We start from the raw sequence: 25434 nt of genomic DNA, 5'->3' as shown, positions 1-25434 counted from the left end.
ATTAAATAAAGCACAAAACCGACAGCAAGGTACATCGTGGTCAGGGCCTAGGCAAGGAATACAGTACGAATGAAAACCTTAGAGGTATTTTCTTTCCACAAATAATGCAATTAACTTTTACTGACATCGGTAAGGAGCAAGAAAAAGTTTCCCCAATGGGGTACTTGGCTTTAGTTGAAGACTTCGGTTCTGAAACTTGTAAACGAAAATTTCAGGAGTTTGCAAACGGGCACTTGCGAACTGCTTCTGCTTTGGGCACCGCATGGCAAGAAAGACTGACATAATGGCGTCTGCTGCATGTTTTATACCCCTGACGACATGGGACAGCAACAGACGCAGGGCCCAAGACTTTGTTAATCAGGCTGACTGAGGGCTACTGCAAGCAGATAACCCAAATGTAAGGACTACAACACTAAAATGAACATCTGGTAATGATCGGTTCCTAGCCGGCAGCAAAGGAGCCTCAGAGAGCGCCTGTCCATTTTGATATGGTAGTACACATCAAGGAGGTCCAAGCACATCGTTATATCTCTACAGAAAGGACAGAATGGATTTAAGAGTGACCACCTGGAATTTTGTCTTGGGAACTGAGGTTTAGGGTTGAAAGATCCAGAATGGGTCTTATGCCCCCCATCTTTGGCACCAAAAAAAAACCTGGAATAGATGTCTGATCTCGATTGGTTTGAGTGGATGGGCTGGATAACATTTTTCTAGCAGCTTGGAAATTTCCTCTGCTGCCTCCTCCGGTTGCACAGGTGGAATGTCCAGGAGATGCTTGGGTGGGACTGGAGGTTGAAGGAAAGGGACAGAATGTCCTCTGGATATAATATGCATCACCCAACAATAGTCTTGAATGACTCAGGCTGTTGGGTGCATAGAGACAGACTGCTTCCAAACACTAGCAGTGTGGTGACCCTTCAGGGCTGTTGGGAAGGTATGTCTAGTAAAGAATCTAGAGACCCCTGGCTCCTTGGAGCCCCTCTGTCATGTGAGGACATCTGTCATAGCCCCAATCTGTCTCTGGGGGAAGGAGTCCTGAGCACCATGGGAAAAGCCCAGAGACTTTCAGAACCACATCTTCATCCAACACGGATTCTGTAAGAAGGATCATTGTGGGGTGAAGCAGATCTTGATGGCAGACATGGTCTTCCAGTCTCTCACTCTGGACTAAGGTGTCCAGAACGGTCTTGCCAAAAAGAGTGGAACCATAATGGGCATTTGAGAAAGACTCCTTAAAGGGCTCCAAGAATCACAAAGCAGGAACCAGGCTTGATGGCAATGCCTGTCAGCTGCCCTAGAGGCACCTTTAGTAGAGTGTTATAGAAGCCTCAAAGATGTTGGAAATAGAAATTAGAGTGGGTATACAGAACACCTTCTCTTCTGACGTGGACCCTGGGGCAGAACAAACAACCTCTTTGACCAGGTCCCATTGATGTCTGACGACATGTGCCATGTAGTTCAGCATGTTAAGGCAACTGTGGCTGAAGCACAAGCCTGCTTCCCAAAACGTCCAAGCCCAAGACTTAGTCTGGTGGATGGACCGCAGAACCTCTCCTGAGCAAGCACCATAATGGTGGCTGCCACAACCATAGCATCAACAGAGGATCCCTTAGACAAATGTATGTATGTTCGAAGGGGCACAGAATTTTATCAGGGCATTTGGGAATGGGCTCCACCCATGTCAGGCTCCTTCCATGCCTGGGATGAAACAAAGTCCCTAAGTGGATCGGCAAGAGGGGACACTCAGGAGGTAGAGGGTCCTGCATCAAATGCCTCCAGGAACAGACTCATCCGGGTTTGATTTTTGGACAGACCACCCAAGCTGGCGTAGGATTTCCATGATGTCACCAAAGGAGACATCTGGGGATGACCGGGGAAACTTTCACTTTCCTTCACGTCAGTGTCTTCTGTGAGGGACTCCGGTGGGGAGTCCAAGTGTCTTGTATGCATGTTTCCGAGGGAGATCCTCTGGGGAGGAACTCCTGGCTGTTCCTGGAACTCCCTGGGGGTAAGCGGCAACAGGCTATCCCTGAGGGAGCAGGATGGCAGTTTCCGGACCAGAAACAGGAGCAGCCAGGACGGACTCAGGAGGATAACCTCAAGGGTCTAGAGGGATCAAGGAGCACCCTCTCCACCACATCAAAGGCAGAGGGAGAACTAATCTCCCAAGCTGGGAGTACAGGATCCGTAACCCTCAAAGTCAATGGAACTGGAGCAGAGCCTCCAAATGCTGAGACTCGAGTGGAAGGGCCAACTCTGAAAGCCTCAGAGCTGACATCATACCCTTGGATCTGGCAACAAGACTATGGCTCAGAGCTGGACAGCTCCAAACTGGTCAGAGCAGAGCTACTCAGGGCAATGGTAGGCACGGAGGTACCTCTGATACTGTCTGCGCCGACCCCTCAACGTCTAGGAGCCTCAGACCCAAAGACTTCAAAGCCAGGGGTTGGATTGGAGAAGCAATGGAAAAAGGGTGGACTGCATGATCCCAGTCAGAGGAAGAGGGGGCAGGCAACACTTCCATCTGGATCCTGATGAATTTCTGCATCATCTTGTCAAACTCTGCTTCAGAAACTACGGGTGGACCAGATGGAGGAAGCTACATATATGGGCCTGGAGAGGCACAGAAAAGCGGATAATGGAGTTCGGCCCCAAGCGACCTGGCTATGGCGGGAAACAAGGAAACCAGAGCAGAGGGGAACTCTGGCTGAAGGCTGGGTAGGATTTATCTGGGGGCTTGGTCAAAGCAGGTTCAGAGGACTGCTTACTATCCCTGTGACAGTACTTCTCAACCCTCTTGGCAGGAGGTAGAGTCCCAGAGGCTGAGGAGGAGGAGGAGGAAGAAGCAGAGGCCTTGGAAGGTGGAGAAAGGAGGCCTTTCAAGACACGTTTGTTTCTCCTGTTAATCAATGCACCGGGGTTGAAGCCCACGCAGATCGAACAGGAAGTGTCTAGGTATGGTACTCTCATACAGTGTGGCCATCAGAAGGGGGAGCTTATGGCTACACACTGCATTTCCGAAAGCCTGGCTTGGGGGTCTTGGACATGGCAAATGGAAGCCTAGCACCAATACACTAAACAAGGAAAAAGGAAAGGAGAAAAGGGACTTTAAGAGAACAGCCGCCTGAGTGCTAGAGGGTAGGGTACAGAACTAAAGAAATTTAGGAAGCGTGAAAAAGGAAAAAGACCAGAAAGAATATTTATTTCTTTTACCAGGAACTCTGCGCCAACAGACCATGATGATGGCAAACGAGATCTGAGGGTAGGAAGGAGACAATGGCATAGGTAGGGGAGGATCTTCGATCTGATGCTGGAGAAATGCAGCAGAGTCAGATCCGTACAGGATTAGTGTCCCACAGGTTGAACATTAAATGAAAACTTCAGATCTATACATTGTCAAAAGTTAGACAATTGGTATAGAGTAATTCAGTGTACAGTATGCTTTATGATCTGTGAATTCTACTGAACTGTAACATTGTGCTGTTATATTGCGTGTTTGTAGAGTTTCCCCAAGCCTCCGCTGAAAATGTGCAACTAGCAGAGTTGGACTTCTCTGCTAATCAAATGTTAAAGTTTAGTCTTCTATTCATATTGTGGCATCATTCTTTGAGAAGGTAAAATGCTGCTCAATAATAGGCACATACCAGCCCGAAACATTGACAGCTCTAGGTCTCTTCATATAGTCTAGGGAAGTACATAGTGTCATTTTACAGTCATATTGGTACTTTCGGTTCATCCTGGCCCCTAATAAATAATTATGACTTTCCTTCCAAGTCTGGTGAGGAGGACAGTGACTCAGGATAGTCTCGCCAATGAGCAGAATATTGGATTGTGTGGTGGCTTGCCTTTTGGGCTTAGAAGTACAGGTTCCATAAAATGAGGCTATTGATGTAGGTATTTTGAAAGTGCATTTGGGTATGCTAAAGGCATTTGTGTAGTCTATGTGGTCTTTTAGAAGTGCCTCAGCATATGTGGGTGTGTGTGTCTGCTTTGTATTGTGTGATGGGTGCAGCATGTTTATTACTGAACCCAATTGACATTAGGAGCGTTTGAGAGCTTTGCTTGCACTGACTGTGGAAATCTCATGCTTTCAATTTAAGAATGGTCAGTAAACATGAGGCAATTTCTACATTACATCAGGATACTACATTGCATCAGGATACCCATTATCCACCATGCTGGTAAGAGTGGGAGCTCATATCCATACAAGAGGCCCTTTAATTATACTGTCTGTTAGGATTATCTAGTTTGCAACTCTAGGGCAGTGATAGTCACTGCAAACTAGTTGCAGTGTGTAGAAGTAGGCATTGCTGAAATTAAGGGTAATTTTACTGGAAAAAGTCAGCTCAAGATGCCTGCATATACAGGGCACTGTAAAACCCTTCAGGGGAAACAGGTTTTTCAGCAGGTAATCAAGCAGTACCTACTAAAAAAGATTAGTTTCGTCTAGAATGACAAGATAAGATTCACCTAATTGGCTATTACATGGCTACTAATACAGCTGGCCTAACCACAGCTTCACACCTCTGGGATACAATGCCCCTTTGCTTCCCACCAGAAGCAAAACAGTAGCACCAACCGCCTACCCCTCACCCCCCCCCCAAGATAAGCACGCCACAGGCTCTTTGATCAGTCTCGTCACAGATGCAGGGATTTCCTGGTAAAGGCCTTAAATAGCAACCAGACCAATCAAGAAGGTCCCACAGACACTCAGCCCAGAAAAGTGTTAGTGCCCTCTGGTCCTTCTCTTACCAGGAGAGAAATAAAAACAAATTCTAAGTTAACACCTATGAAGCAGTTAGACTCCAGTGATCAGTTTCCAGGAATTAATGTCCCTATGCTCCTCTCACCAGGAGGGAAACAAAAGCATTAATCTCAAGATGACCACTTAGGAAGCAGATTATAGACTCCATGACTGACCTTTGACCAGAGGGTCAAGACTTTAAAGGCAGGAAAGATGAAAAAAAACAAGTTAATATCTTATGAGTTGCAGTGTGCACCAAACAGTTGCATATGAAAGAGGGAGTAGCTCAAGCCTTAGCAATCTAAGGTGAGAAAGTACAGTTGTGTACACTTACCATAAATGTACATGTCCAAGTGTATTCACTGTTGCAGTCATCACATTTGGGTTATCTGCTTGTAGTAGCCCTCCGTCGGCCTGATTAACAAAGTCTTGGGTCCTGCGTCAGTCGCTGTCCCTTCCTCAGTGACATCAGGTCGTCAGGGGTATAAAACATGCAGGCAATGCCATTACATCAGTTTTTCTTGCCCAGATGTCAGGTGCCCCTCTAATGGGAAGCAATTTAATCTATAAATATACAAGGTTATACCTCCAACAAAAAAGCAAATACACCAAAAAGCTTTTTGAGCATAGTAAAGGAGAGTGGAGGTATAGCCAAAAGTAGTAAGGGGGTTGGAGGGAGGGTAACCAGGACTGCAACAGTGAATACACTCTGACATCTACATTTATGGTAAGTGTACACAACTGTACTATGTTCTTCGTGTTTCATTGTTGCAATCACATTTAGGTAGACTCCCAAAGCTAAGGATGGGAGGAGGAATTTAGATAGCATTAGGATCAGCTATAAAGCCCTGCAAGACTGCAGTGGCAAAGCCAGCTCTGGATTTAGAGAAAATTGGCAGATGGTAATGCTTGGTAAAATATGTACAGAACTCCAGGTAGCAGCTTCTAGGATGTCCCTGGTAGAAACGTCTGAGAAAGGCTGTTGAGGTGGATGCAGCCCTGGTTGAGTGGAGTCTGATCCCCTGTGGGATAGGTTTTCCATGGTGTTTGTAGCAGAAAAAAATGAATGTAATGGCCTATCCATTTGGAAATGGTTGGCTTTGAAATAGCCTTCCCCTCTGTCCCTGTAGCAAATGCCACCAGCAGTTGGTCAGATTTCCTTTGAAATTTAGTCCTGTTCAAGTAGAATCCAAGTTGTCTGGGCACATCTAAGGAGTGCAGTATCCATTCGCCTTTGTTGTGTGGATTAGGAAAGAAGGTCGGCAAATGAATGGACTGAATAAGGGCCACACTGGGATACCACCTTGGGCATGGAGGGATTGGCCCTGAGAGATACCCTGTCCGCATGAAAGCTTATGAAAGGCTCCACTGCCGTGAGGGCCTGTAATTCAGATGCCCTTCTTGAAGTGATTGCTAAAAGGGAAGCTGTTTTCCAAGAAAGGAATTTTAAGTCTGCAGTAGCAGCTGGCTCGAAAGAAGGAAGGGAGAGTTCTCCAATACCTGGGTGGTCGTAAATTTTTGGCCCCTCTGAGGAACTGCTTGAGCAGTGGATGAGAGAAGAGGGGAGGTTGTTATGAGCTGAAATGGCTGAGGCGTGAATCTTGGGAGGAGAAAGACAGGCCCTTGTGAAGCATCTCAGTTAAGTATTTTAAAATCTGTGGTAAATTGGGCACTGCTGTGCTCATCCCTTGAGATGAGTTCCAGGCATAGAATCTTTTCCATTTTCAGCATAAAAGATTTTCTAGTACTAAGCCTCCTTGCCTCAAATTATATCCATCACTGGTTTGCTGAGGGATGGGAAAGGAGAGATTAGGTAATTAGCCAGGCTGCTAGGTTCAGCGTTTATAGCAGAGGGTGCAGAATCAGATTATCTTGCTGGGACAATAGGGTAGGAGTCTGAGGCAGGTGCCCTGGGGTCAACAGTGACACTGCACAAGAGGGAGTACCAGTGTTGGTGTGGCCAGTTTGGAGCAATCAAAATAGTCCTTGGCTTGTTTGATCTCTCGTAGTACTTTGGAGAGTAGAGGCAGAGGAGGAAAGGCAAACTGATAGGTTTTTCCAGCTGAAGGACAGAGCATTCACTTTCCAAGCTTGTTTGTAGAGAGTCCTTGTTCAAAATTTGTCCAATTGATAGTTCTGGGGGGAGGCAAACCAGTCTATATCTGGGCTCCCCCATTTTCTTTTCAACATGTTGAAAATGCTTGGTTCCAGTTTCCACTCGTGTGGATCCATGGGGTTTCTGCTTAGTTTGTCTGCCAGTGTATTTAGTTTGCCTGGCAGGAATTGAGCTCGTAGATGCACTTGGTAGCTTAGGGCTGTGTTCCACAATACCATGGCTAGTCTGCAGAGTGGGTAAGAATGTGTACCCCCTGCTTGTTTATGTACCAGATAATAGTGGTGTTGTCAGTCTTTACCATTAAATGCCCTGGAAGAATGTGGTCCTTGAAGGCTGTCAGAGCACTTTGTACAGCTAACATTTCTTTGACTGATATGCAGGTGCCTTTGACTTGGGTCCATTTGCCCTGAATTCACTTCCCTGCCAGGTGAGCCCCCCATGCATAGTCTGATGCGTCTGTTAGGGCTTGGGTGGCAGGGGGTAGTGTGAATGGTACCTTGTTTTGGTTGCAGGCCCCTGCCCACCAAACTCTAGGCGTAGGCAAGGTATGATAGGAATCATTGCTTCTAGATCCTGAGAATGTTGACACCATAAGGCTTTTTAGATACCATTGTAGTTTCCTCATATGCAGTCTTGCATATTGAATTAGAAGAATGCAGGAGGCCATGAACCCCAAGGCTTGTAGTATTTGCCTTGCAAATAGCAGGGTTTTTGTGGCCACTTGTTTGAAGTAGATTGGCATGAGGAAAGCCATCTGTTAAGTTGTATTCAAGCTTGCTCCCAGGAATATAATTTGACAAGGTACCAGGTGTGATTTCATTCATGGTGTACCCCCAGACAAGTTAGCACCCTTTGTCTAATTCAGGCAGAAAGCCAGGACATACTTTTGAATCTGGCATTTGTACAATCGTCCAGGTATGGGTATATTTGAATATTTCTTTGCCCGCAAAATGCAGGGACTGAAGCTAGGCACTTTGTGAATACCCTGGGCGCAGTAGATAAGCCAAAGGGCAGTGCAGAGAACTGAATGCGTTTAGCCTGCTTTGAAGGATAGGCATCTTCTGCAAGATTCCCTGATTGGGATGTGCAGGTATGCTTCCTTTAAATCTAGTGTTGCCAACCAGGCGCTTTTGCCTAGCATAGAGAGCAACTGGTGAAGAGTCAGCATCTTGAATTTTGGAATTACCAAAAATGTGTTTAGAGTAGACCGGTCCAGAACAGGATGCTATGAATGGTCTTTTCTGGGTACCAGAAAAAAGTAGAAACCTTGTCCCTTTTCCTCTTCTGGTACCAATTGAACAGCCCCCATTCTTGAGTGAGAGAAAGTACTTGCTTTTGGGCCTCTGCCCACTGATTGTGGGGTAGATATGGCCATCCGCTTGTTGTTGGTAACGTGTAGAAGTGAAACCTGTATCCCTGGGACACTATTTAAAACCCATTTGTCCTGGGTAGAGTTCCCAGTTCTTTGCATGAATAGCAATCTTTCCCCCCAAATGGGCAGTCAGTTGAGAAGTACTTGGAAGTTATGAAAAGAAGTCATTGAGAGTTTACCATAGGGGGAGCTTTATTACTCCCAGATTTAGAAGCGGAGGCCCCCCACTGCTTAGTCCTGTGCATCTCCTGGGACTGAAGCCTGGGAGCTCTGCTGGATCTAGGTTTGGACTGAAGGTCTGATAAATCTATGCAAACTGTTAAGATTTTTTTAGCTTTTTCCTCCATCTTAAGGACTTCTGCCTTGTTGCCAAACAAGCAGCCCTGGTTTAAGGGAGCATCCAGTAAATTCACTAACATGCTCTGGCAAGGATTGCTCCTTAAGCCAAGCATGCCTTCTAAGCACAGACCCAGTTACAGCAGCCCTGCAAGATGCCTCTAGTGAATCAAAACCATATTGCAAAGTAGGTTTTCCAACTTGTTCAGCTGAATGCAATAAATCCTGTAAATCCTTATTTTCAGCACAATCAGGAAACATTTTCTGTTTAAGCAATCCAATAATATGCTGCTCATACTTTAACATATGAAACTGGCAGTTTAAGGCCTTAATGGCCAAAGTTGCAGAAGTGTATACCTTCTTACCCCATCTATCCAGCACCCTGGAGTGTCTATCAGATGGGGTAGGATTTTTGGCAGTAACAGCTTTAATTCCCTTGGGTCCCTGTGAAATTGTCTCAGGATCCACAGTAGGATTTTTAAAAAGGAACTTGAGTCAGGGACCCTGTAACATCTATCAGGTTTTCTGGGAGCAGGAGGTAGTCAGGGGCCAAGCTAGATTCCGAAAAGGAAACCATGTCAAGTACAGGAGGTATGGCCTGTGCTGGGGCAGTAGTAAGAAATCCCCAAGTCTCTTTAGAGTCAGAGAAATCCTAGCTTTCCCAACAAAAATGCTCAGTGTATGCAGGGTTTCACCAAAAGAGAAATCCTGAGGGAGAAGCAGAAGGAATAGAGTCCTCTGCATCAGAATCCTCATAGGTAGGCAAGAGTAAATCCTGGTCAGAGGAAACAGAAAATTCAGAATCCTGGTCAGAATCATCATACGCAAACTCAGTCCTAGGTCTCAGAGGGGCGAAGGCTGGCTTCCCCTGATTAAAGTAATAAGGTCTTGTTTTCAAGGCATAGAGGCCTGACCATATGGCCTGGGCATCAGTTTTTTAGGCATGGTTCGACTTTTAGGCCTTGAAAAAGAAGATTGCGTTGGTTTAATACACAAGTCAGTAGGCGTGAATACACCCTTAGAAGCCGGTGCCTGCACAGCAGCTTCAGACCCATCCAAGGAAAAGATATCCACCGGTTTCACTGTTGAAGCATCTCATGGCATACCGGACTCCGAATGGGTTTCAGTGGAGGCCTGCAAGTCTGAAGTAGCGGGTATCAGGGGCTGTGAAAGCATCAGAGTACCGGCAAACTGACGACTGGCTTTGGAGAAGGGTCATCGGCAGCTTTGGACCGTGGCAGCCTGTATCTTTGCATTTTTTTCAGACCGTCCTGATGGCTTACTGAAGACATATCAGGATAATTAAACAGAGCACCAAAATATTTAGAAGCGAAAATATACTGACGGATGGCGATTTACATACTTTACAGTGACTTAGTCACTTCAGACAGCCATATCCAAAAGCTTATGCTTTTTAATGTATGTAGTTACCAGCATGTCTTGTTTGCATTTTAATGGTGCTGCAGAGTAGCTGAAAAGTAAAAATTCCACATTTTTATTTTAGATGGGCTTTTGATGAGACTGTAAAGGGTGATGCTTTCAGTATTCATTAGATGTGTATATACATCTTACGGTTTCAATCTTAATTTCTCCAAATCCTTTGGGTTTCCAGTGCCATGAATGGAATGGACACCATTCCCAAGTCAAAGTACAATTAAAGTTCATGAAATTAGTAGTTTCAATCTTTGTCAGCCAAAAGTGCTCTTTATTGCACCCACAATTTGCCTAGTAATGACTCCTCCTGCAGTTCATACTGAGTTGCATGTATTGGTAGCATATCTAAATACAATTGTAGATTTTTTTTTATAAGCAATATCGCAGAATTGATGTGATTGCAGATGTGGAGTGTATGGACTGAACATTGGCCATGTCTACTGTGGTGCCTGTGATGAATTGTCAGGTGGTTTGTGACATGTGGAGGACGAGTGTTAAATGGGCAGAAGCTTGGTGCAGTGGAAAATCTGAGTGTCTGGTTCAGATGGCACTCCATGGATATGGGGAGTGAACAGTTTGAGAACTGTTGAGCACAAGCACAACACTAGCATGTGACCTGTCTCAATACACCATTTTATAAAACTAATTCAGGACTGATGGAATGGTTTCCATTAAAGTGTGTCCACTGATGCCAAAGATAGTTATTAGGTGCCTTGTGTAGGTCATGTGCAGCTGCGTCAGACCACAAATGCATTGCAGGTGTGCACACGTGGTGCCATCAGTGCAAAATTCACACCAGCAGTGTGGTGTGCTAGACATATGTATATCAGTCTCAGTAATGGACAACTGTTAAGTGGTTGCTTGTTACAATAAGCAAACACGGAGCACAGTGGTCATTGAGCTGATTTAGTCAGCACACTGGATTTCAACTATGGGAACTGATGTACTGACCAAACAGTAGTTGGCTTGGTCCACATTAGCTGTGCAGTACTGTTTTGTAGAGGTGTCCATTACCTCATAACTATCCAAATATAGCTCAAGTTTGAGACCATTTGAGATGTGAAGCAGATGCTTGCTGAGGAGACTGGTTTCTTTGCAGGAGGCTTGCTGCAGCAGATTAAATGTTTCCTCAGCAGAAATCCTTACAAAGCTTCAGTTCTCCCTTAGACACTGCAATGTTTTGTGGAAGTGAGCAAAGGCACAGCTGTGCAGAAGTCTCTCTTTAGGAGTGTGGACAAACATGCATAGTGAAAATCGGCAATACCATAATGGATACCCCAGGGGTAAAGGGCAGTCAGTATAGTTTGTCAGCCACCACAGTAGGCATGTGATCCTTGCAGGCATATAAACTGGAAATGGTGTAATAATGCCCAGTAACAGTTTACTGAGACAAACTGTGCAAGGATTAACAAATTCTCACTGATCCACGAGAATGAAGAGTGGTCACAAATTGTAAGGGCCTATAGTTGCTATAAGAGTCTTGCTTTGTTGACAAGATCAGGTAACACTACAATTGCTTTCAAAGGGTTATGACACTAGACAACTCATGCATCATTTTCCATACAACTATATACAGCTGTGGTGCGTGTCAGAAGGTATTCGGTGTATGCTGCAAAAGGAGCATTTGTATCCATGTTAGTGGGTATCTGCAGTCCACTGGGGCTGTACATTGTCCTCGTATGGTGTTACATGTGGGTGTTACACTAGGTTCCTGACCCAGAGACTCCCCATACTCTGGAATAGACTTTCACATATATGTCAAGTAGAGCACTTCCATGACCCTCTTCAAAAGGAACCTTGATGGTTGGATGGGAGATGGGAAATTCACCCCGGGGATCATGTCAGTCACCCTGCTAGACAGGGATCCAGGGAAGTAAATATTGTGGGAAGAAACATCCAGGTAATTGTTACGGCTAGGCTTGTATAGACCCTAGGGCAGATAGCCTAGTACCAACGTATGAACATATGACTGCCAGTATATATAGTGTTTGCTGGCAATTACATTGCTTAGCTTTAGCTGCTTTGTTGGGTCCTTTGCAGCTGCAGCATAGCTTTATGGAAATAAGCATACTGTCCTCTGGCTGCAAGTACATTGGAGTTTTCCTAGTTTTGCCAAATGGTACCATCATTGTGTATGCTGCTACAGCTGTTGAGGGCCATGACCTGACAGCACACACTGGTTTCCATTACACAGATGTGGTCAATGCTCCATGGTCAGTGTACATGGCTGCATGATTTTGTAGGAGGGATAATGGGGAACTGAAGAGTAGGCATGTTGGACTGCTTGGAAAAAGTATGCACAGATTGGAGTAGTTTACATTGCACCAGAGAAAAGAGTTTCACTCCAAAATGTGATCAACAGAAATCAAAGAGGGGTGATGCGCCAGTCAAACCGCTGCTCAATTAACCTTAAATAGCTTACAGGGCCTATGGTGCAAGACACACTGCCTGTGATAGACTGGCTAAGATCACACTTTTAGCAGAGTACATTGTGAAGCACAACTAAGAGCAGGCCAGGTGTGCAGACAGGGGCAGTGGCAATTGTCATTCCACTCGCTGTACGATTCAAAGGGCCTGCGAGGTAAACATTAAGCACACTAACATTTCATTGTAATGTAAAGCTCTGCATGAATGCTGTCTTACATGAGCTTTACCCTTTGCTTGAAGTAAACATTTCAGATTGGACATTTTACTGGTCACATTTACAGAAATAGTTACATTTGCTTACACTCCAATAAACACATTTTTACTTTTCTGCAGAAGTGCTGTTTAAATGACAGGTGTAAGATACATGAGGGAACAAATGCACATGAGACCAAGGGTATAGTTATGCATGACTTGTTAAACCTTTGATACTCCAAGGGAGACTCCAAGGGAGGATTAACCTGGTCTTGAAAGGAAAAAACTTTACAACTTGGTTCTCTGCATGAAGAAAATCATTTGCAAGATTCATTGCATTCCATTCTGACATTTGTACAAAGGATTCAAAAGTAAAGTACATCAGTATTTCGTTAATTGAACTATGACCTGGTAGAATACAGCGGGGCGTCTTGACCTTGGGAGCTATGCCCTTACACTGCATTATGGGACAGATTTAGGTTTCAAAAGGAAACATCAGGATATATCCCCATGAGTGCATTCAAGGTTAAAAAAAATTAGCAATGCTTACCTATTCGGTTGCAGACTGGTTTGGATCAAGTACAGCTTCACAGAAAGATGTATTTTTGCCCATACTGGTCCTTCAAATACTGCTTTCAGTTATAAAAAGTTAACCTACCATAACACATGTCCTAGATCACTTCTGCAGAATTCCTGATGGGATAAGCCTGCCAAGGATAATCATATGTCTGGCCAGCATACCAAAGCATGGGCACCCTCCATGCAACATACGTCAAATGAAAGGTGGGAGATGCACAAGGGCATAAACTCCAGACCATTAAGCAGGAGAGGTAACCATTTATATATTGCATGTCCTGAAAAATGGGAAAAGTAAGGGAGAGGTCTGCTTCAGTCAAGAAGGAAGGTAGGATGCAGTACTGCAGTAATGCAGTAATCAGGACATCTACTGTTACAGCACGTCAAATGTACCAAGTCCTTTAAGATCACTGTTGCATTACTATTAATTGACGGGAGTGGTAAAGTTGATCAGGCAGCTTTGAGTAGAGTGCAGAACTGTGGTCCAACAAGCCCTTAACAGACCTGATAAATCCTGCTCTGCCTCTTCTTCCAACTTGTAATGCTTGGCAAGGGAACAGAAGACTATGTAGTTGCCAATGCTAGTTTTAAAATCCAAACTCTTGAAAGCTTCAGAAGTTACAGCCCAAATGGAATGAGCCTTTGCCTAAGTGGGAAGCTGTTTCACCATGAAAGGGGTAAAATGAAAATGGCTCTGGAATTCAAGGAAGAAATGGTTTGCTTAGAGACTGGCAACCCTTGTTAAACTGATGGAGCTAAAGTCCTTATTCTTGTCCAGGTAAAACGGAAGCTCCCTATACACATCCAATGAATGCAGAAATTCCTCTTTTCCTTCTCCAAGGAGGGGAAATATGTATTGTTACAATGATAATTTGTGCCAGAGATGGTAGAGTTAAGGAGGGATTAGTTCTAAAAAGCAACCCTCTCCTTGTGGAAGGCAAGGGTGGAACGGACAAAACTTGCAGCAGAGAAATTGAAGTGCAAGCCCACTAACGGCCCTTTTGAGACAGTTTTCTATTCTTCCTTAACCAAGGTAATTTTCCAGAACAGAGTTCAAGTGATGGGAAGGAGGGGTAGGTTTTCTTTTTTTTTGGGGGGGGGGGGGGGGGGTTAATGCACATGATGCCTTTCAAAAATTGTTTGTCAAAACGTGCAGAAAGGAGTAGCTCCAACGGCTGATATAGCTGACAGGTAAGCAGTCACAGAAGTGACTACCAAGGCCACATGTGATAAAAACTGAGAAAGTACAGTTTAAGAACCTTAACGGTAGCTATCCTACTTACCACTGTTACAGTGCTAGTTAGGGATATCCTACCAAAAGAAGCCATTACATCCAGCCAGCATTCCAAAGCCCACACCTTTTCTAGGCACTGTAGAATGTTCTACATTCAAAGCCCAAGGTACACATGACTAGCACAAAACTCAATGCCCCAGAAGAGGAACACTGTACATGTACATCCAGAAAAAGAGGGGGGAAAAGTCTCCTCAGCCAGAGAAAAATATGAAAGCCAGGAAAGGAGAGGGGAATACTGCAGTGATAAGAACATCTACTGTTCTGGTAGAGATCTTGCATGACTACACTTTGCCCTCAATTACGGTTACATTATTCATTACAGGGACAGTACTAAAGCCACTATAAAGAATGGGAAGGAACTCAGGACCCCACCAAAAAACATGAATCTAGCAAAACCTCTAACCCTTAAAATATCCAACTTAAAGTATCCGAAGACAACCAAATAACAGCTTCCAGAATGAATCTAGCTTTGAGATGTTTAAAGCCACAAGAGGCAACTGCAAACAGGAAGTTTTTCAATAAAATTACTAAAAATTTAATGTCTTTAGAAATCCAAAGTTTGCTTGGAAGCTACCAAAGTTGTTCTGAAAATACAGTTGCTTAGATTTTAGTAGCCGAGCAGTCTACGCAAAAACAAAGAATGGAGAAAGAATTATACTATCAAACCACAAAGAAACCCTGCAGTGTGGAGGGCGTGAAGTTCATTCCTTGAATTATGTTGTACATCTAAGCTCACTAAAGAACTGTAAAATATGTACTACAAAATAAAATAGGAAATAGTAGGTAATCCACGGTAGAGTTAAAAATGGAACATCCTTTACTGAAACCAACAAGCAATCCAAGTAGAGCATAATGAAAAGCATCAAAAACATTTATCTAATCAGGTTATTTGGTGCAGGGGAGTGGTTTCAGAGGGTGGTTCTGTTAAGAGAAATTAAAGCATTAAAAGCAACCATTTTTACCTCAGCTGTGGACTACCTATTTATTTGTAGTATGTATTTTACAGTTCAATCTTTAGTGAACTAGGTGCATAACATTTAATGAGTGAACTTCACACCCTCCACACTGCAAAGTTTCTTGGTTTTTGAACCAGTAGATTGTATACTGGGTTTTCCAAGACTGAGGGATACCATGAATTTCTCTTTTTGAAAGAATCATACCTTCAATCCTCCCAGAGAGACTTTAGGCATAAATGTAGTATTGATTCTAAGAAAACCTCTGAAATGTTAGAAAAGGAATGGCAATAAGAGAATGAAGTTCAGAAACTGTCAGAAGTTAAACCCACCAAGAGTTTTTTTCCAGGTACACAATTTCAAAGTAAAAGTAGTTGCTGGTTCATAACGTGTCCATTAACTGAGAACATAGCTCAGGTCCCAAGAATGACAGGTTACTTGTAGGCCTAATTTTAAGGATGCCTTTTAGAAATTTTGACCTCAAATCTAGATGCAACGGATCCAGAGGAGACTTGCAGAAATTGCTGGCAAATTACTTTTAAACAGAAGAGTACGCAGGACCAGAATCAGTTTGCGCAAATAGAAAACAGTAGCAATGACCACCAAGAGGGACCCGTTCATTGTTTAGTCTCTTCACTTGTTACACTAGCTATGGGTTTTCATGCCTCTTGCCAAATCTGAAGCATGTCCTCACAAAAATGAGGTCTAAAAGGAATCAAAACCCTAACACCCATGGTCTCAACTGCAGGTCATGATGAGGGTGGATTACAGCCCTCGTCCTGAGCAAGTCAAACCATCCTGTGGAAATTAATACTAGCCCTGGCTAGGTGAAAGCTGTAGATTTTGGGCCTGTCCAACACTATCTTGTGCAGGTCATTTGGCAGATGGAGGGGAAATGTACACAGGAGCATACCTCTCCAAGAGGGAGAGGCTGTGCCCAGTTTCCAAACTGGAGGACGCGACACTCTGGAACTGAACTTGGGAAGTTGTCTGTTTTGATGAGAAAAATGCATCCAAGGACTCAATGAACAATGTCAAGTAAAACCTGTAACCCACTCGTGAGGATCTGCTGCCTACATTGAGAAAATAAAGAATCACATGAGGGCATATGGTCTAATGTCCCAATGATATGAGGGCTAGCCTGCAAAAGCAGTGAGACTTTGATCCCTAATATGCACCATATAAAAAGAGTGCAGTCCATAAAGACCCTGAGTAGACCTGGAGACCAGTATGCAGGGCCTAAAGAACCAGGATTAAAGCTTTCATTTGACAGATGGGCTCTCACCTTTTGAGCAGACCAGACTCCCTGAACCATAATACTGTTGGAACAAGCCCCCCTAGATCAGAAGCATCTGCAAACAGCTTCCCAGCTTTGCAGGGGGGGGGGGGGGTTCAGACAAGGAAAACCTGTCTGACATCTAGTTGATCCAAAGAAATTTCTTAAACGAGAAATTCTGGGGATGACAATGCTGAAAACAAATAGTTTTCAGATACAACTGGAAATGGCTTGAACTTTTTGAAAATTAGCAAAGTAATGCTTATCTAGAGTATAACAGGCATTTGAATAATTTAAAGAAAAAAAAGATAAAGGACAGTTTCAGGGCTGGTAGACAGGCAGATAAAAATTTTGCAGGAGTGTGAGATTTTAGCCCAAAGATTGTTATAGGGGCTACACAAAAGGCTTAGTCGAAAGTGTTGCTCAAGCAGTAAGGGACAACACAGCAAATAAGCCATGTATGTTGGACATGGAAAAGTTCCAAGTTTGCTCATGATGAAAAGGACTATAGTATTTTATCAAATTGTGAATGAAGCATAAAAACTATGGAATTGGAAAATTTCTTGCTAACTTCCCAAACAAGTAGCAAAATAGGAGCCCTTGTTTTCTTTTTTTTTTTTAAGTTTCAAACTAGGTTAGGAAATTTACCAGAATCAGGTTGCAAACCCTTTGACATGTATAAATGTTATGCATGTAATGGCAGATACGCACTTTAGTTTCGATTAATGGAAAAAGGTGACCAAAACAAGGGCCATGCAGTGATGTGCTTAGACTGTAAAGCATTTTAAGTCAGAATTGCATTACAGAACTTATGAACATTTACATGCCATGGATACTATGGATCTAAGCAATGCTTTAGGCAAGCATGGGTTCCTGTGCTAACCCAAGGAGAATCATGTTCTTATTCAGTGTTATAGGTCAGAAGAATTTTAATTTTAGATTGGACACTAACTTTATTGGAAGGATTATTATGGCAGCTAGACAGGACTGAATAATTTTAAAATTTAATATTAAAAGAGCCAAGTTATGTCATATGACTTCTGGATAGGCAAGGCATAATGGTGGAGGTTCACACATTAAACACAAGGTACAAAGTGATTCAGACCTCTAGTTATGGGCAGGTAGCCTAGTATTCACCCATGAACCCATTTGCTTACATATCTTTGATATTCTGGTGTTGTAACAAGAGAAATTGAGCATTATTACTTTTTTTTTTCAGTTTCACCTTATAGTACTGGAACTTCATGTGGAATCTGGCTAATGGAACTATAGGGACAATGGATGCCATGAATCCCAGGGCTCTTAAACACTTGGTGAGGTCCTTTGCAAAGAAAGGGCCTGAAAGCGGTCAACAGGATATTGGGAGGAAAAAAGAGAAGTTCAGAGAAAAACTGACTTAAGCCTACACTGTTAAGCAGAAACATTGTGAATTCCAAGTCCTGCAAGAGATCCTGGCAAGAAGGAGCTTGAATAAGCTAGTTCCTTATCTAGATGACTTTAACACAGTCTAATCTGCAACAGACTATGAACAGTGGCTAGACATTTGGTAAATACTCAGTGCTGTAAAGGACAAATGGCCAAACAGAACTGAACTTAAGATAGGCCCTTATGGAGTCTCTAAACTAAGGATACCTGGGGTAGAAACACTGGAGATGCCAAAAACCACAGAGGGAACTAGAGTGAGAAAGGAGTCCAGAATGGGTCTCCCAAGAACCTTCCCTCATGTGAATTAAACATCCTAGAAAAGGAACACTTCCATACATGGTAGCCATTGTGGATTAGACAACCCATTTGTTTATTGTGATTTTGTCAAATGGGAACAGAATCTTTAAGAGGAAGATAGCAAATGGAAGCAAGCTGGTCTTGCATGACAGACTGCCCCCCTCTACTAGAGTCAAGACTGTGAGAAACCTTAAAGGATAAAAAAGGGTTAAGTTTCAAATGCTTATGTGCAAAGGGATCCATTTTAAAAGGGATGCTTTCATTGGTACTTGGGAAAAGGGGAAAGAAATCTGTTTCAAGATCTTGCATTGTCCTGCAAGACGGGAGATCTGCCAAATTCTGTGTATCCACAGAACAATTTTGCCTTGACATTCTACGAGACTGAGGCCCAAGCCAAGAATACCTACGAAGGGCTGACCTTTACGCAGCTGCCCCAGATGAAGCAGCAGGATCAGAGCTTTACTTGAAGGTCTAGGTACTTGGGAAGCTGAACTAGTCAAAAAAAAATTCAGACTCAAGCTTGTCAAGTTGAATTACCCCCCCCCCAAACAGTCTAGAAGGAGAAAGTGCATATCTGATCTGTATCAGAACTGGATTGCCCTAAAAGTAAAGGTTGCAGAGGTCTTGCCATACCTATACATGGCTCTGCTACTCTTATCAGATGGCAAGAGTTTCTAAGCAAGACACTTAGTGGGCATGCCAGGGGAGGGGGATGACAGAAGGGTCCAGTGAGAAATTCTAACTGAGCCCAAGAACCTTATAAAACTAGGAGGTCTGGGACTCTGGCTTAGACGGCAGATGTAAAAAAGTGTCTAAGAGAGCCTCAATAGGATGCACTGCAGAAACTCTAGGGGAAATCCATCTGGAAATCATATCTTGAAACAGTTTCCTCACTTAAATTGTTCCATCATTTTAAAGATAGAATCCCTAAAGAAAGTTCTTCCATTAGTGAATCCACGTCCTCATCAGAATAGGAGGCAAATCTGGAAAGCAGCAGCCAGTCTACATCTTCAAAAAGGACTTCTCCCAAGTCTTTTTGGACAGACTTTGGGTAAAATCATGTCACTTACTCTGGGGGTTCCTTAGCAATAGACAAACAGGTCTAGTGTGCTGCTAATAGGGTTGTGGACTCAAACCTCAAAGGTTCTGAATCCTAGCACATAATTTCTCACAAACTTGAATCTCAGGCCCGTCTGAAATTACCAGCTGGGGTCCTCCCCCTTCTCATCCTTAAGGGAAATGGTCTCAAAACATGCCAACTGGATGCCCCACTTTAGCCTCAAATTGAGTCAGAACAAGAGGGGCAGGAGTCAACATGACAGTCTTCAGTCTCTTCAGGCACAAATATCCAGCAGATGCTTGACAGAAGTAGTCTCTGGTTTTAGCTTCAACTCCTTCAAAGTTGGGACGTCTGGGAAGATTCTGAAGCCATGGTTCATTCACCAAAGAGTTTAAAGCAAACTTTCCAGGTATAAAGCTAGGTGGGGTCTTGAGATGAAAAGGTTTGATATAAAAATGTTGAGGTCTGAAGACACCCTCAGAAGCCGGTGACTGCTCAGCGGCTCCGGACCCATCAGAGGGAGATACATCCGTCTGTCCAATACCTTGAGTATCTTGTGGCATGTCTGCCTCCACATAGGTGTTGTTAGAGGCCTGCGACTCGAAGGTAGCTGGTATCAGGGGCTGCGAAAGCACCTGAGTGCCGGCGACTGGCTTAGAAGCTTCGTCGGTTTTGGATCTCTACTGCCTTTCTCTGTCCTTTTCTTTGCGTTTATGTACTCCGGTAGTCTGATTGCCATCAGACGACATTCCTGTGTAGTTAAATCTGTTTCCAAAATACTTAGATGCAAAAAATACAGACGCTTAGTGCATTGGTTAAATCTAGCACAAGACAGCCAGGCATGTTGTGATCAGGACCTAGGCAAGGAATACAGTATAAATGGAAATCCTTGAGGTATTTGCTTCCCACAAGTAATACAATTAACTTTTTCTGACATCAGTAAAAGAAAAAAAAGTTTCCCCAACGGGGTACTTGGCTTTAGTGAAGACTTCGGTTCTGAAACTCAAACTCTAATATTTCAGTAGTCTGCCGACCGGCACTTGCAAAATGCTTCTGCGGCAAGAAAGACTAAAGAAAATGGTGGCAGCTGCACGTTTTATTCTTTATACCCATGACATCATGGAAGAGGAGACAACTGACAGGACCCAAGACTTTGGAATTCAGGCCAACTGAGGGCAACCTGTCAGCAGATTACCCAAATGTAATGACCGCAACAGTGAAACACGAAGAACCTCTCTATGGTCATGCTCTGTACCTAGTCTTGTGAACCGCTTCCTATGTTCACATTTCCATTTTCAAGATGACATGTACCTACAATAAAAGTAATAGGAGGCCCCCATTGACACTTATCCGCCCAAGGCTTGGTTAACTCATTACATCCAATTGACGCCTTCAGGTGCATCTGTAGTTAACTCCTACTGACTCCTCCAGGCGTCAAATATTGCTTGTTCATATTTGCAGCAATAATTCCAAAGCCATGCTATAATACAAGGTTTAAAAGATTTCATCATAAAACTTACACAATGGGAAACTCAGATGCATTAATTTGACCTCTGTCTAGTGCAGGTAAAAAGATAGTAAAGGTTTTCGTGATATTAAATTATATAGGTATAATTTTCACATTTTTCTAAATATCTCAATAATCAAGTAACAGATGGAACAAAATGCTGCTGACTGTATGTGTGCAACACGAATGGTTGCTGTAAGCAGTTTACAAAATATTACAAACCTAATAGTGTTTACTTTGACTTATAAAATTCAGTTTAAGATTTAGAAACGAAAGAATACTAGCACTATAAAAATAGTTTGTGCTGAAGGGTTTGCCATTTATACTTTCATAACCCTAGGGTTCCAGAAATATGAATGTTTGAAATGAGGACATAATTTGATTGTCAAAAGGCATAAGCTCCGCCCATTGAAACTACAGTGTAAACCTCAAGCTCCACCGGGGGTGAATGAGTTAGTTGACTGTACTAAATCTAAAACCAACAAACTAAAGAAATGCTAGTTTGGACTGGCAGCAAAATTGAGGGTTTTGCACTTGTCACTTATGTACCTTACACTTTGGCTGCAGGGCATACATCTGATATACAGCACATGAAGGGCCTAAGCCCTTGGAGATAACCAGCTGGGGCCACCCTTCCTGTCTGAAATAGATGCTGGATCAGCCACAGCAGACATGCAAGTGGGCTGCCCAATATCTGCCTCCAATGAAGCTGCAATGGCAGGGGAAACTAAGCACTGGATGGCGAGTGGACAATAGACAGATGTCCAGGTCAGGCTGAACAGCTAAAGCCTAGTGTTTGGACTTTATGCTCATCAGTAATTGCTGGACATCAGTGCAAGAAGGCTCAGAGTGCTAGACGCAACCTCCTTGAGTCTTTGGTTTTCTAAAGACATTCAAAAAAGGTTGTGGGAGTCTTGATGGCAAAGGACTGAAACTGCACTTTAGTCCTGTCCCACATGAAGTATGAAAAAAGTTTTCATGATGCTGTGGAATCTGCCTCAGTTATATTTCTCCTTTATGAGATTTACAAATTGAGAAGCAGTAAGAAAAGGGTCCCCAGAGTACATACCCACAAGCTAGTTGCTTATTAACCATACGTCTCAGACAAGCAGTCCTTTCAGGATGGCAGCAAAGTTCAAAGGTAATCCATGCTCTCATTTCCTTTCTGTATCTCCAGCCTTGGTCTAGGGTCATATCAGATTTACGGCATGAGGAGTGCCAGACCAGCCTGGGGATGTTCAATATAGTTTAATGCATGACAGGAAGAACAGAAAAAAGCAGTTTTGTACAGTGCTATAAGTAAAAGGGAGAGGCGAGTAAACTGTGAAAGTTACTATGTAAACAGTGTAACTGCATTAGTCTGCTAGACTATGGACCTCCTCATACCAGATACAATTTAGTATTAAAGGTCCTCTAACCATCTTCATACTGGGGCATGGAAACAGACAGGCTCTCAAAACTACTTGCATCAACTTTAGTGAAATGTTGAAAAATGTTGAGTTTTCTTCAGTCAGTAATTCTACGAACTTCACGAAGTGGATAACCTCAAACTTCCAATTCTAATTAGCTCATCTGAAGAAAATTCAAAGCTCAGTTTGGACACTAGCAGGTGAATGAGGAAGTCTGTCAAGTACAATTTTGTACATGGAGGTCCTGGATGGCATTGCAATAACCTTAGTCTTGCTGTCTGACGAGACTCAATCCTGCAGGCTTAGACCTTCAGGCAGACAAAACCTGAAGCAGCATTTGAGGAATCATGAGTGAAGTGAACGCGCTTTGCTCCATCTAAGCATAGCAAGACAGTTCACCAAGCCATTAAAAAAAAAAAAGTCTGGGCATAAAATTATTGCATTTAAATTTTTAGAGATGAAGATAAAAACAATTTACAACAGCCTTAGTGTAAAACACTTGGAAAGTGTCTGGAGTTTAAAATACATTAGCTCAGCATTTCAATATAGCCACTACCCTGAAAAGTTTCAAACTTCCATTGACCCTCACCAAAACCTTTAGCAGGATGTTGCAGTGGAGCCACTTCCAATTTCACACTTATTCTGTAGATGTCAGGGTCCCTCAGTGGGATGAGGTTAGTATCAGGATTATTACTTCCTCTTCTTGCCTTCATCCTCCACATCACCTCCCATCTACTTCAACTCATTCGATTCTTGTACCAATACAAGTTTCTTCAATGTACATATCCCACCAGTCCACATTCATGTAAATAGCTTACCACCCGTACTTGCATACTGTTCCATAGACCTTAAATTTGCCCACATCTTCCATTACCTGTCATTAACCAAGTCCTACCATTTGCCCTGTACACTCCCTCCCAACTCTTTTCTTCCAGAATCCATTTTATTCTCCACAACCTAGTAATTCTCCTTTCCCTACTTTAAATCTTCTCCTCACTAAAGTCTAGAAAGCAGATTCATCATTGTGTTTTACAACTCCCAACCCTTTCTTGCTCCCATCTTACCAAAACGAGACCTTGCCCAGTCCTTCATAGCCCTGTCTTCACTAACCCTTTTTTCTACCATCCCCAAACCCATCAAACCTTTTGCTTTACTATCCACCTCCCTCTGAACTCCTTCCCTACTTGCCCACTTAATTTAAGCCTCTAAATAATGGTGCACAGGTCTACCATCACATTTGTATTTCAAATGCTTTTCTATATTGGCATATCACCTCTAGCATTCAAGTGCAAAAACTTAAATACAGCAGCAGAACAATGAATACTCGCATATAGGAAAGGATAGTTCAGATCAGTGAAATAAGAGGTTGTTGCAGGTCAAACCATTCAGTATCATTTTTACTCTGACCATCAAGAAGGTTGGGACCATTTCTCTGCATCACTTTGTGTACAGTACAAGATCTGAAAAGAAAGCTACTGTAGAGCATTATGGGTCAAAAGGGAATCATAGTCAGCTGGCATATGCAATCTTCCCTGGCTAACACCAAAAGACATTAAGGTATCTATACCTATTCATACCATATTCAGTCCATCTTGACGGGCAAACCTTGAACTTTGAACAAACAGTAAAGTTAAATTCAACTCTAAATTGTTCAGCATTTCCTCGGATGCCTGACCTTTAAAGGTAAAGGGACTAAACATGTTTATTGTCAGTCTATATCCATAACAGCTTCCCTTCTTTAGTTCTGTTATTGCAAGCCTTTTAAGCCATTGCCCTAAAATGCTTCCTATATCCCCATGAAAGTGGGAATTGTTGAACCAATTGTGCAGATATATAGTTTATGGCTATAGCCTTTGGTTTTACCTTATTAGATCTCAAAGACAGGAAACTGTTGGAACTTAATCAAAAAATGCAATGTTTTATCAAAGTAGGAGAAAGACAGGTTTTGTAAAACAAAACTGGAAACAGCTGCCGATCTCACTGCTGGGTGAGATGCATTCATAGCTGAGGGTTTGTATACGGAAAGGCACAATAATGTAGCAAGACTATTTCACTGGGGATTGTGCAAACAGTATAGAAGTATCAGAGAAGCACTAGAGAAAAATAAAGCAGACTGATTTTTATATCACACGGGATCACCCATTACCAACAACTGGAAAGATAAATGCTAAAGATCTAGCACAAGATAATAGTATTTATCATTGAAATTGTTACACACCGTGATTAGTGCCTTGTGTACTGAGAAACAATCAGAAAATACCAGGACGTAAAAGTAGTGAAAGCAATATGGAAGTAAGCTTGGAGCAATAAGACTCATTTATTCCAACGTGTTACTAATACACGCAACTCCATTTGAACTGCAGCAGGAGGCAATTCTGGATACAATAGCACTGACAAATTAAACAGACAAATCCTTAATGGAATAAATTTTGCCTAGGGAGCAATGGTGGATTATAGTAGGTATGAGAGGACTGACTAGAGGAAGGTTGAAAACCAAGTCATTCTTTACTGTTATACAGATATGAATGGAACACAGAAGAAAAATCAGCCAATTTGTCTATGTAACATTCTCAGCTCAACTAATCAACCAGTACTAATGGTCAGTAAAAAAAAACTGAGCATGTTAATGCAAAACCTTAACAGGTTTACCATTACTGGAACATGCAATTATCACACTGTCAAGGGGTGGTGACAGACCTATGTCCTAGCCAACTGGGTTAGTTAGAAATTCACAGTAAAGACCAAATCTACGCCAACAAATATGCAGTCAAAACTACAGTGCTCTAGACTTTGTAGCCTACTGCAATGTTAAAATGAAAAAACATGAGCTTTCTTAGTAACTAGGCATGGAAACTTACTCCATCATAATCTCTTAAAACTCAGATGGTGAAATCTCAGGCAGCAACGCAAGTATTTGCCATGCAGTACAGCTAAATTTGGTTGAAATAACTTTGTATGTTAACCTATCATTTGACTTCAAAACGTACTTTATACTCAATTTTGTCATTGGTCCAGT

At 42.8% G+C, this 25434-nt stretch overlaps 1 protein-coding gene across 1 annotated transcript in view; it reads right to left on the bottom strand.

The window, feature by feature from the left end:
* Window positions 1-25434, bottom strand: part of CCNA2 (cyclin A2) — a 1007636-nt gene that overhangs the window by 521360 nt on the left and 460842 nt on the right. The gene's annotated exons all lie outside the window — the stretch shown is intronic.

The sequence above is a fragment of the Protopterus annectens genome, chromosome 2.part0 (assembly GCF_019279795.1).
Source record: "Protopterus annectens isolate FY-2018-M chromosome 2.part0, PAN1.0, whole genome shotgun sequence".
In the NCBI taxonomy this organism is placed as follows: Eukaryota; Metazoa; Chordata; order Ceratodontiformes; family Protopteridae; genus Protopterus; species Protopterus annectens.
The sequence above is the reverse complement of the archived record's forward strand: the minus strand, read 5'-3'. Positions and strand labels throughout refer to the sequence as shown.